The following is a 12,312-nucleotide window of genomic DNA, read 5'->3' as shown; positions in this document are numbered from 1 at the left end:
TTAACAGGAGCTCCCCAGCAAAGCCCCAGACAGCAGGTCACTACTCAGATGGAAGGGACTGCCAGATAAATCGCTACACAGTTCAGAAACTGCCTAATACATATCAGTAAATGAAAGACTTCCCAGAGTGATGAAGACTGAGCTTGCTGTAGAAGAACATCCTGTCAGTGGCTGAGGAAGACAGAACTGATTCAGTCACAAGTCATGCCTACCACGCTCTGACAAAACATCTGCATTCTCCTTCTAAGCAAGTGCATGAAGGCTGCAATGAAGATCATCCCAAGAACCACTTCTGTATATACAGAGCAACGTGCAGTCTCCTTACAGCAACTACAGAGCCTCCTGATTAGGAGAAGCAGCATCCTTTAATTTATATATCTGCTGCATGTAGAGCAACAAGTTTATCACTTAAAAATGCCTTTATATTTAATAACTCATAACAACCTTTATTTTCATCAAATAAGGAGGCTGTTTCCTGGAGCCCAGACTCAGGCATAAGAGCTAATTCTGGCTCTTTTCATTTCTTGACTCTACTAGAGAGTACTGCACAAATAATGCAATATACAGAGACTAAAAATAAGAATCGTTATTTACCTAAAATATGAATTTTCACAGTCTGGGAAGCGGAATCATAAGAAACCACCAAAAGAAAAAAGTGTTACTGGAGCTGATAGGAAGACAAATATTTGGTCAATTGCCTATTCACAATCAGTTTACACTAAAAAGATATCACTAGAGACAACGTCATATGGCATTACTACGAATATTTAAATACTAGATCCAGAGATTGCAGGCCGAGAGTTTTAATTTATCCTGAGGTACTGAGGTACAGGAATAGTAGTGGGACAAATAAGATGAAAACTGTCCCTTCTAAATTAGCTTTATTCAGTACATCATGGAGTGTCTTTTCCGCATGTTAGTGAATAAGAACCTGGCTATGGCAGATCCCCCTACCCTGCCTACAGCTGTGTAGTATGCTGATCTATGATTCATCTACAGTAATTATAAGTTATTTCTTCACTGATTTTTTGCTTTCCTTTACAATTTTAAACAATACATCACCCTGGACATATCATCTGGATGCAGACTCTACAGCAACACACATCCTAAATCAAAGGATGCGCAGATAGGTGCTATTAGTATATCATGTTATTCCCACTGTACAGCATCTTGCATGTGCATTCCCTAGATTTGTGTGCATAGTCAAAAACATGCACAAAGATCAAACACTGCCCCTATTCTGCATCCTGAAAGTGCCCTAGCATTGTGTATAAGAACTTTGTGGAAGAGACCATAATTTTGTTGACTAACATTTCTCTGTGGTATTTAAAAGCATATTTTCCATTGTTTCTCATATTTTTTAAATACAAGATTGTATTCCAGACAGATAACATAAAAAACATCTTTTAAGTTAAAGACTACTTACGTTATTGTACCTTCCTCTTGAATTTACAAAATGCTTTTATGAATAAACAGATGGGTTTTTGGGACAAAGCCACAAGTTTCAAATGCACACAGGGTTTACACTTATATAGTTTACTACAACAAATGCATATTTTAAAAATAAAGGACTAGCTTTCCCTGCAGTAACATCTCCAGCTATTTACATGCCATAAAAATTGCAGAAAATAACAGTTAGTTGTAACTGCAAAACTTTAAAATACAGTATGGAGGGGTTTTTTTTGTTTTTTTTTTTTTTGTTTGTTTTGTTTTGTTTTGCTCTTTAAATGCCTGTAGAGAAATTAAATATGTAGAAAGATCTAAAATATTTTTCACCATCCAGAGATGATAGTTCTGCTGACATAAAATGAAGAATGTATGTTAATCTTGTGCATCACTTTATGACTGGAGTAACACTGACACCTGATCCACAAAAGCAGCTTTCTCATCTACAGTGTCAAAAGTAGAATTAGTATTTTAAAAGCCCACAATCATAATTTCACACTTCTACAGTTGCCTTTAGAGGTGGTTCCAGCTATTTGTTCCAGCCATGCATGCTAGATATGAAGGCGCCTAGAAAATTTTTTTGAAGAAAATCAGAATTGTGAAATGAAATCCTTAACTCTGCTTAGTCCCAATAAACTATTGTAGAGTCTATTGTAAAAATAGGCACATGCCCAAAGCCTAATCTATCTTGAGCCAGATACACATGGATATACATGTAGGACAGGGCAAAAAGGAAAAGAAATCCAGATGATTTCTGTCTCTCCTACCATGAAACAACCTCAGGGCCTTACAAATTTTCATTTTGCTCCTAGTGCATGATGAGGTCAATCTCAGACAGCCTTAAGAATCAGAGCATACCAACTACATCCTCAAATGGACCTGCAGGAGCTGCCTAAGGATGCAACTGAATTCCTGCAAATGAGGTCCAGCTTTAAATATGGGGAACTCATGGGACTTTCAGAGAATACTGACACAGCTACAGAGTTTCCTAGACATTTCTCAGGTGGACAGAGAACACATTTCCAACAAACCTCCTCCACATGAGTGGCAGGTCCATATTTCAAGGACATATTTCAATTACTGAACAAGTGCAATCATGGGAAGCATGACTTTCCCCTCAAGAACCCCAGCAGCAGCTCTCTCATCAAACATCTTGCTTCTGTTCTTACAGTTCTTTGTCTGCTTTGTATAAAAACCTCAGCTTTTCTCCTTTTCCTCTTTTCAAGGGTCATATATATCTTCACCACAGCATAAAGAATTGAAACAGTACGCCCACTGCATTTTTCTCCATCTTTCTTACAGTCGGCTTAGATATTTACTACCCCAGTTGCTGACAGTCTCAGGCTTATAGTCCTGTGGCCACTGAAGAACTGTACAGAAGGCTTACTGCTGCATATACATGGTGGTCAGTCCTACTATGCAGTAGTTAATAGGGAAAGTGTTTTGTCATTTTAGATTCCTGTGAATAAAAGGTGGGGAAAAAAACAATCCATAGTGAAAAGCATCAAAGTTCCCTATCTGTACCCTTAAATGCCTGCTATCATTCCTATCCTATTAGGAAGAATCTTCCTAATGAAAAACTATGTGGCAGCTTACCAGCCCATTGTAACGCTTAAAGTGGTTGTCATTCTACCTCCTGATTAGTCATTAGTAATGCCTTTTGTAACATCAGAAGTCATTAAAAGCTCCTGCTGCATTTGGGAAACAGTTTGTTTATGTACAGAAATGCTATACTTGAATTATTTCCCTTAAGAAAGAAGTAGGGGAAAGAAGTATATTGATTTTTTTTAGGATTTTAGCATTGAAATTTGGAGAATACCTGCTGGCTCTACCACTGATGTCACCATAGTATGGACAGCTAAGGTGAGTAATTCCCATTAAAGAAATCATTTCTCCCTGCATGAACATCTATAACCTCTAACGTCAGCAGCTGTATCACACCTCATTCTCCTATGAAACCACATATAGATACATTCACCTGCATAAAAGGGTAAGTTCCTAACTACGATTTCCTATGACAAGAAGTTACTCTAGCTTACCCCTTCAGTACTACAGGGCACTCACTGAGCTTGTGGGTATTTCTCACACAGCACTTCACATCAGGTCTTAAACTTTCCCTATCATTTGTCACTAGGAAACAAACCTGATTCTGCTCTGCTATACTTTTTCTTTAGGAATGGCAGGCATTATGTCTCTCCATAATGTCTAACAATATAAACAACTTCTGCAAATGAACACTGCACCAGGCCATCAAAAGACACTCCTAGCAGGGGCTGTACCAAGCTACAACTTCCCCAAACTTATTCTCACAGACCGAAGGGCTTCTCAGCTGCTTGTCCAGATCACTATAGTCAGAACATCTATCTCCACAGAATCAGATGGTCTTGAAACCACTGGATTCGTGAGGCTGAAATAAAGGACTAGTAAAAAATGTTGTATGAGCTCCTATTTCACCCCAGAAGTACTTCTCTGCTGCCCCAAGAACCCATCAGCAGCTGAACACCACACGGCTTTTCACTCACTGTCCCGAAGTGGGATGGGAGAGAGAAGTGGAAACAAAATAGCACTAGAAGGTTGAGACAAAAACTATTTACTAAGCCAAGAGTAAAACACATAACCACAAGGACTCACAGCACTGACCAGCACACAGAACCCCCAGCAGCAATCAGGCCCCGTCTGATTGCTTCCTGCCTGCAGCTTCACACTTCTCTGCGTGGTGCTACATGGCATGGAATGAACTCAGCCTCATTCCAGCACCTGCACCGGCCCCACCTCGTCCCTGTTCCCATCATCATGGTGGTGGCTGTTCCAGCGGGCAGCCCAGCCTGGACCCTCCCATCACTCAGCAAACAACCAGTACTTCAGCCTGCTCTTAACAGCGTCTCAGCTGAAACCAGGACATACCCACATCCCTTAGGTTCTTCCAAACACCTCAGGCACCAGATCCGGCACTAAGGGACTGGAGATTCAGGCCTTTGCCAGATGGACTTTTATGGAACAGAGCGTTCTCCCACTCCATTGGCCATTCCATCTCACAAGATCAGATTCCCTTTAAAAAAGTATTCAGGGATGGGATCCTTTGATATTCAAACCATTTCCCAAATTCTACTATCACCCCCATCCCTGTCAATCAGGAATCTGAGGACTCTGCATACAGAATCACAGAATCGCCCAGGTCGGAAGGGACCTCAAGGATCATGAATCTCCAACCCCCCTACCACAGGCAGGGCCATCAACCTCCACATGTACTACTAGACCAGGCTGTCCAGGGCCCCATCCAACCCGGCCTTGAACACCTCCAGGGACAGGGCATCCACAACCGCTGTAGAATTCATATCTCTGACTGACAGACCTTTTCTACAACTAAGCATATCTGCCAATCTCCATATTAGTATTTTGCTTTACAGAATTTCCTATCTTATTTATGGTAAAAGCAATAGTTGAACATTAATTATTTTAAGATTATGACCTTTCGTACATTAGCAGCTTTCTCTAGAGACAATGTAGCAGCAACAGAACAAGGCTGGACCAGGAAGCATATTTAGATACTGCAAGTCTGATGTAATACCGTCTACAGTGTCATAGTCCCTCTTCCAAAACTCATTTTTAAGATATTCCAACTATACCCTTAAGACATTTTTTCCTTGTAGTGGTGGGGATCGGAAGGGGTGGGGAAGGACAGAAGATTTCAGAATGAAACCTGAAAATAAAAGAGAAGTAATCTGGGAGAAAAAACAAACAAACAAACAAACAAACAAAAAACTGTATACAGTGTACAAATTTAAGAGAAAGAAGATCCCAACTAATCTGTGTAGATGCTGGATTATGTTTTTGGAATTTCCCAAAGAGAACCAACCCCCAGCATTTCTTGTTTTCCCATTTTCCAAAATGCTTTTCCACAAAAGAAGCATGCCTTTGCTGTGGTTAGGCAACTGCAGCTAATTGTGAAGAGGTATTATAAAAGCCAAAATAAAATCAGATTTCAAAGAGGAAAGGCCCTGGGAGCTATCCTGTATACACACAGTACATGAAGAATAACATATAAATATTAATAAACAGTTGTACATAAATACACAGTAGCAAAGCACAAAAATCTACAGAATCTTGGACTTGAGAAAACAATGAACTGGATGCAAACCGTACTATATGAGGTGAATAAATAATGCAGCACATTAACCATGAAATTCTGATTTCAGGAAAAAATACTGTAATTGCATTATGAAGATGTTAAAAAAAAAAAAAAAAGAAGTACATGAAAGAGCATGTTGTGTATGAGCACCATGATAAATGGAAATATCTAATCACCACTAACAACCGGATTTCTCCATTAATCAAAGGATGCAGTGAATGCAGTCTCAGAAAAATAAAGCTTTTCCTGAAAAACTAAAACAAAAACCACAAGAAAACCTTGCAAACATATATATATACAGCTATATAAATGGTGTTGGGAACATAGTAATACAACACAAAGAATGTATAATCACTGATCAGTGAGATCAGCATCCTCTCAGGAGAAAGTTATTGAATATAGTAAAAATGGAAGTTGCTTCATAAAACAGATTAATAACATGAAATTTAGATAAACTTAATTAAGGCTTCCCAAGCAAATAGACTAGACAACCTCCTAATTACTTAAAACAGTAACTTGTGAAGAGAAGCATGTTATAAGCCTTTACTACAGATGCTTAAGAATTAACTAGCTGAAGGACTAATGGCATAGTGTATTTGTGCATTCAGTTATTCAGGAATGTTTTTCCTAACTTCAGTGATATAAAGAAAAAATGAAAGGTGATAATCTTCAGGTGCTGTCATATTTCTATATACATTTTCTATACATTTTGCTTAGAAATGTCTACCAGTAAGCTTTTTCAAGAAAAAAAAAAAATATATATATATATATATTTCATGTATCTCACTGTATTTTACTGTGATATTGCTTCAGTTAAAAAGGCAGTGCAGTAGTTATTTTTGCACTTATATTAATAGAGATGTTTAGTTTGCCAACAGGGTAACCCTGCTGCTAACTGCACCCCTGACAGCAGCCAATCATGCCATATTCATAGTGAATTAACCAGTCCAGTTTCTTGGAATTACAGTACCACTTTGCTTTTAAATCCTTTCTTCATTATTAAAGCCTAACACTGATTTTGAAAAGAGTTCTTTTCATTACATATTACCCTCTGTGTTCATAAAGTTGTTTCATAAAAAAAGAAAAATAAAGAAATAGAATAAAGACACTCCAGTTTTTAAAACCCATAGGCCTGATGCTGATTGCTATTCATAAATCTATCCCCAGTGAAGAGCTCTGTGCATGCACTGGTGTGTATTTTACTACATGACAACAAGTGCTCTGCATGGATCGACCCTCCATATATTGCCTCATAAATGTTTGCCACTTAATAACTGGATAAAACAGGTGTACAAAGAGCTGTTTGTGAATTCTGCCGCATTTAGGGATGTTCAGCTGTGATACCAACTGATAATGCATACAGGCAGACAGCTGTGTGTGATGAAATCTAGAGCTGCAAGACAAAAGTAGGGCCATTGATTTTCACAGCCTTTTTCACTCCAAAAAAAAAAAATCTGATTAATGTACATCAGTTCTCAAAGTCTGTTTATAATATATATGAAATGATAAGAGAGAGAGAAGAGATGCAAACATAATTCTAATTGCTTTTCTTCTTTAGAGGTCAAAAGCAAGCCAAGAAAATCAATGTCCATTTGTGTAGCAGAAGCTGAAACATACAGTTCATTATTCACAACTGTTAAAATAGTCAATCAAAACATTTTGCCATGTAGGTGGCTAGAAAAAGCTATTTCACATAATTCTGAAAGACGATATATTTAGAAAAAGCAAAGCATTTCACAGAAAGAATTTCAGAAACAATTATGCAATTAAGAATCCATATTTTTATATTAAGGCAAGTGTTAATGACTGTATGATGGATGAATATCTAACTACAATAACAGTTCCAAGAACGGGGTATTATTCCTGTTGAAATCACTGAGCATTTTACACTAAGTTCAATAAAAAATATCAAAACAATATTTACATTAAAGAAAGAATCAGAGGGCAGGACAAGTTCCTATCATTTGTACAGGATGATTTGAATGTCCCTTTAATTTCTGACAGAAAGAGAAACAAATGTTGCTGATAGCGTTCCCATTCTTACTTTTCATCAGACCTGACAAGGAACACTCAAACCTCAGAGCAAGTAGCAAATGCATCATACCAAATAAATAAATAAATAAAAGAAGAAAAATACATAAATAAATCCAGTAATTTTGAGATTAGATCTAGATTATAACTACCTGCAGAATTATCAGTTGACAACAATCAGTTGAGTACATGGTGACTGAAACTGTAAGCTCCTTCACAGCCCTTAACCTCAACCACATCTCACGCAGGAATTCCAGTGGCCATTAAAACACACCCTGCAAGGACCAGTGTCACAGATGATCTCTACCTCAAGTCTTGTTCCAACCTGGGAACATCCAAATCCATTCTGAGAGCAAAAATATTTACTTTAATAAATTGAAGAGAGAAAGTCCTCAAGAAAAAATCCAACCCTTAGCTCCTGCTCCTCTAGATTCATTATACATCTCTGTGCCACCCCTTTTGGCCAGATTCAGCTAATTACTGAAGATAAAGCTCACAGTTGCAAATGACAGTGACAACCATATCAGAAGCGTACAATGAAGAAAAGCTTTCCTTCCACATTACATAGCTCCTCTTCTTTGTAATGAGTAGATGCATCACCTACTACATCAATCTTTGAAGATGGACAGGTGTTTCCCTTTACAAAATGACTGTATATGCAAATTTCACTAACAGTGCCTCCACTGCATTCCCAGGTGTAGATTAGAGCAGTATATTTGAGGTATAATCTGTTCTTTTTTTCTTAATGTGTGCTTTCTCTTTTTCTCCTTTCTCTGATCTGCAACAGGAATGCAGAAAAAAACAGGTTAGCCGCAATGGCAAAAAGGCTTTTGGACTCCTCCAGTTGTGGCAGGTAAAACTCAAGGTAAATACAGAAGGTCAGCTGTGTAGTCATGCTGAGCCAATGTCACAGCAGACTGTCAGAGGAACATGTTGATGCAGCAGACTTAAATTGGGATTCAACCCACCCACATTCAGTTCTCTTGCTGGAAACCTGAACTGAAAGCACAGCCATGAGAAGGGCCATGAAGGACTGCATGTTAAACCCATCTGACACTTATTTTTTGCTACAACTCCTTACCTTTTTAACAGTGCATGAAAGCAAAGCTGGCAATGACTACTGGTAAGGAATACTGACAGTGTTCATGGTGGCTCAGACACAAGGACCAGTGCTAAGTTACAAGAATGAAGAAATTGTGCTTATCTGAGAAATTCAGAGTGAAGAACTGAGAAGAGACTATTTTATAAATAAATAAATATATGATTTAAGAATCATAGGAATAACATACTTATCTGGGTTGGACTGACAAGCAAAACCTTACTGAACTGTTGATAATGTTTAATTTTGCTTACAGGGCTTTCTGTCAGTTGATGCAAGTTATGCCTGACAAGCCAAACAGCACATCTGAGCAAATACAGGAAAAAAAAAAAAAATCAGAAAAGAAATGTAATATCTTAACCTGAAATCTCTGAATCAAGTTAATATCTTCTCTATTAAAAATATTTGCATAGTATTAAAATAAAAATGCCTGCCATAAAGTTGAATGTGCTGTACATTCTAATTGAAAGAATGTACAATCTCTAATTGAAAAAGGTACAAGAAAACTGTGATACAGCACTTTAGAGAGAATGCTTGAATAGCTTTACAGTAAATGGTACAATGAACATTCTCTAGTTTTTAAAATTAAGAACTACGCATAATTTAAACTGAAGCATAAGTATGTGGAAAAGCTCCAAAGCAAAGATAAAGAAAATATCTGAAGATAAAGGGTTTTGATCAGTATCTTAGAAGTCACTGCTTTGTAATTTTATCCTTAAAGACCTCATGTCCTACCTTCCCCCTTTCAAGTTCCTAACAGAAAAAGAAAGGTTTCTTTTTTCTACTAGATTCTGTGAAAACTTGGTTCTTTGGCCATGTAACAGGACAATAATTTCTCTGTAAGTGAAAGTCAAGAGCAAGAAAGTCTTTAATTCAGTGGCCAGGACCTTCGTTAGATTATCTCATAGCTATTGGACAAGATACTGCAAAAGCCAAATGATATATCATTAAATTATGTTTTCTTCCTCTTGAGGCAAAGAGTAAGTATAGCGTTTGATTAATTTGAAGAACTAAAAAGAAAATAAAAGAGCTCTTTAATTTGTATCAGAAGTGACAAAGCTGACACTATTTTTAAAACCCATTTATTTATAGAATCGGCTATAAGCGGTTAATTATATTAATTGTGGAAATTGCCACTGTAGTACATAGCCCAAATTAATTCACATCAGCGCATTCTTCACTGTTTTATGATCTCTCTTGCACATGCCTAGTGAAAGCCTGCCACTCTGCAACAGAGGAAGGAATTACTACAACAAAACCAGAGGTGCACTTTGTTAAAAATTGTACTTTGTTGATATGACGGAGAAACTGTTTAAAGTAATGGATTGATTCGTGTCCCAACATCTTTCAACAGTTATTCTAATTGTGTTTCACAGTATCTTCAGGCAGTCAGAAATACAAACCACAGGAAAGCTCTCCTGAAATAGCACTGAAACAAATGACATTCCCCTCTGCCTGCTTACCCACAGGGAGCTCCATCCACAGTTACAGGAAAGGCTTACTTTATCTTTCTGCTATAAACTTGAGTTAGTTACGTGTCCACAATACTGGCAAGTCAACAGCTTTTAATCCAGTTAGCTTTGCATCTATGTACAAACATCTGTTGCAGTACATTAGAAGATCTGCTCCTGTCAGCAAAGCGATATGCATTAACCTGAAGAGCTCCAAGATTGCCCCCAAACACCTTTTGCTAGAGGTCTCCCTGATTATAAAAAGAAATATCCCAAACTCCTCAGATGTTCACACACGCTGACATTTCTGCACGAGCTTCCAACACTGTAACTTATACTTTCATCCCTGTGAGTGAGCTATTTCCCCGAGTCTGTACACACACCATACCCAGTGCCTCTGCTGAAACTACCATGTTCACTTGCGCTGCCAGAGCTCTTAGTGAAGTGTCAGAGCTGAACTATAAATCTGTGTAACTGCTTTTATTCTGTGATGCTCCTATGTTCGAACAGAACGTACATCAAGGTCACTGTACAGGAATGTAGTTTTCAGGCTCAGAAAGAAGATGTTAAGGAAATCAATACCAACAAACTTAATTAAACACAGTCTGAAGTTCTGTCTGCTCCCAAACTGGCACAGGCATCATCTTTCTATCCCCTGCATTTCAGAGGCAGGTGCTTTGCAGATAGCGGAATGCAGGCTGTTAGATTATACACTATCTGTGTTGAACGGTGAACAGGAGGGTTCGTCCTCTGCAGCGTGACAGGTCTGCTCAGAGCTCTTTGAGGTTTTAGCAGGAGATTATAGACTCATGGGCCTGCTTCTGTGGAGTTCATCCAGGAGCAGAATAAGCCCCCTGCCTGCTGCCCATGCTCTGCGTCCTGAACATGTCACGGTCAACTTTCTGTTTCATGGCATTGCCAAGTACGATAATAGGTAGCCACGGGTGAAAGCAAGCAAACAGACAAGATCGGGTAAACCATATCCTCACAGCAAAAGCACCTCAGAGGAAATCCCCAGGTAGGACACCAGAAAGTTAAAGGCATCAAAATCAAAACTCCAGCTTCACTATCTTAATCCCTGACAGGGTCTGAAATGCTCATACGCAGCCTGCGGCTGCCAGAAAACAATTAAGAGTCTCCTACAAGTGATTTACAGCCCAGCACAAAGGGAAAGGCATTTCACACCAATTCCTGTAAGTCACCATTTGTTGCAGCTGCACGCGGGCACCCCGCACGCAGTGCTCCCCCAGTACCGCGGCGCAGCGCGTACCGCTGGGATGCGGGACCGCGCTCCCCTGCAGCCCAGCCCAGCCCACACCTACCCGCCGGGAGACTGAACTCCGGCGCAGGCAACCAACAGCTGCAAGAAGAAGTCACTCAAGATGCAGGTAAAAGCCAGGGGAAAAAAAATAAATAATAATAATAATAAATAAAACATAAAAGAAAGAGAAGGAGCGCTTACTTGCCTGTACACGACCGCCGGGCGACCTCCTCTCAGCTGGTGAAACGGGGTGCCGCCGCTCGTCCTCCTCGGACCGCTCCGTGCTATTTCCAAAATATTTCCCCCGGGCGCCGGCACATCTCCGGGCTCACTCGGAGAGCGCAGGGTGCCCGTCCGCCGCGCCCCCGAGCCCGGTGCCCATGGTGCCAGCCGCAGCCGCGGCCACTCGCGCCCCTTCTCTCCGGCGCTCCCTCGGGGGCTAACACGGCATCGCACCGAGCTGCCGCCGCCGGCTCCAACTCCGCCGCCGCGCCGAGGGGCAACGAGGGGCTCCCCGCGCCCTTCCCGGAGACGGAGCAGGGGCGCCGGGCGGGGGAGTGCGGGGAGGCAGCGCCGCCCCTCCGCGGCGGCGAGCGGCCAGGCGAGGCGAGGCGAGGACAGGCGAGGCGGCGCGCCGCCGCCACCGCGGCCGCAGCCCGCCGCGGCGATGCCGGCCCCGCCCGGGACCCCCGCCCGACGCTCCCGGGGCGCTCTGTGACGCCGCCCCACCGCTGCTGACGCGCGGCCCTCCCCCGAGCCGGCCCCTGTGGCGGAGCCGGAGCTGCCGGGACGCGTGGAAGCCGGGAGCGGTGGTCGGAGAGGAGATGCTGTCCTCCTCCCGCCCGCTTCAAACTTCCCGTGCAGTTTCTCCTGAGCGGGTACAGAGCGCCCGCTT

General features: G+C 40.9%; 1 protein-coding gene across 3 annotated transcripts in view; it reads right to left on the bottom strand.

Moving 5' to 3' along the window:
* Nucleotides 1-12,065, bottom strand: part of SNTG1 (syntrophin gamma 1) — a 334,747-nt gene extending 322,682 nt beyond the window's left edge. For 2 of the 3 annotated variants that reach the window (XM_025147957.3, XM_004939849.5), the window contains exon 1: nucleotides 11,619-12,065. The gene's annotated coding sequence lies outside the window, so the exon portion shown is untranslated. The remainder of the gene's footprint in view (nucleotides 1-11,618) is intronic. The other variant, XM_419197.7, reaches the window with a different exon arrangement.
* Between the last annotated feature and the right edge of the window lie 247 nt (nucleotides 12,066-12,312).

Source organism: Gallus gallus, chromosome 2, assembly GCF_016699485.2.
Source record: "Gallus gallus isolate bGalGal1 chromosome 2, bGalGal1.mat.broiler.GRCg7b, whole genome shotgun sequence".
NCBI lineage: Eukaryota > Metazoa > Chordata > Aves > Galliformes > Phasianidae > Gallus > Gallus gallus.
This window is presented reverse-complemented; position numbering and strand designations above follow the sequence as displayed.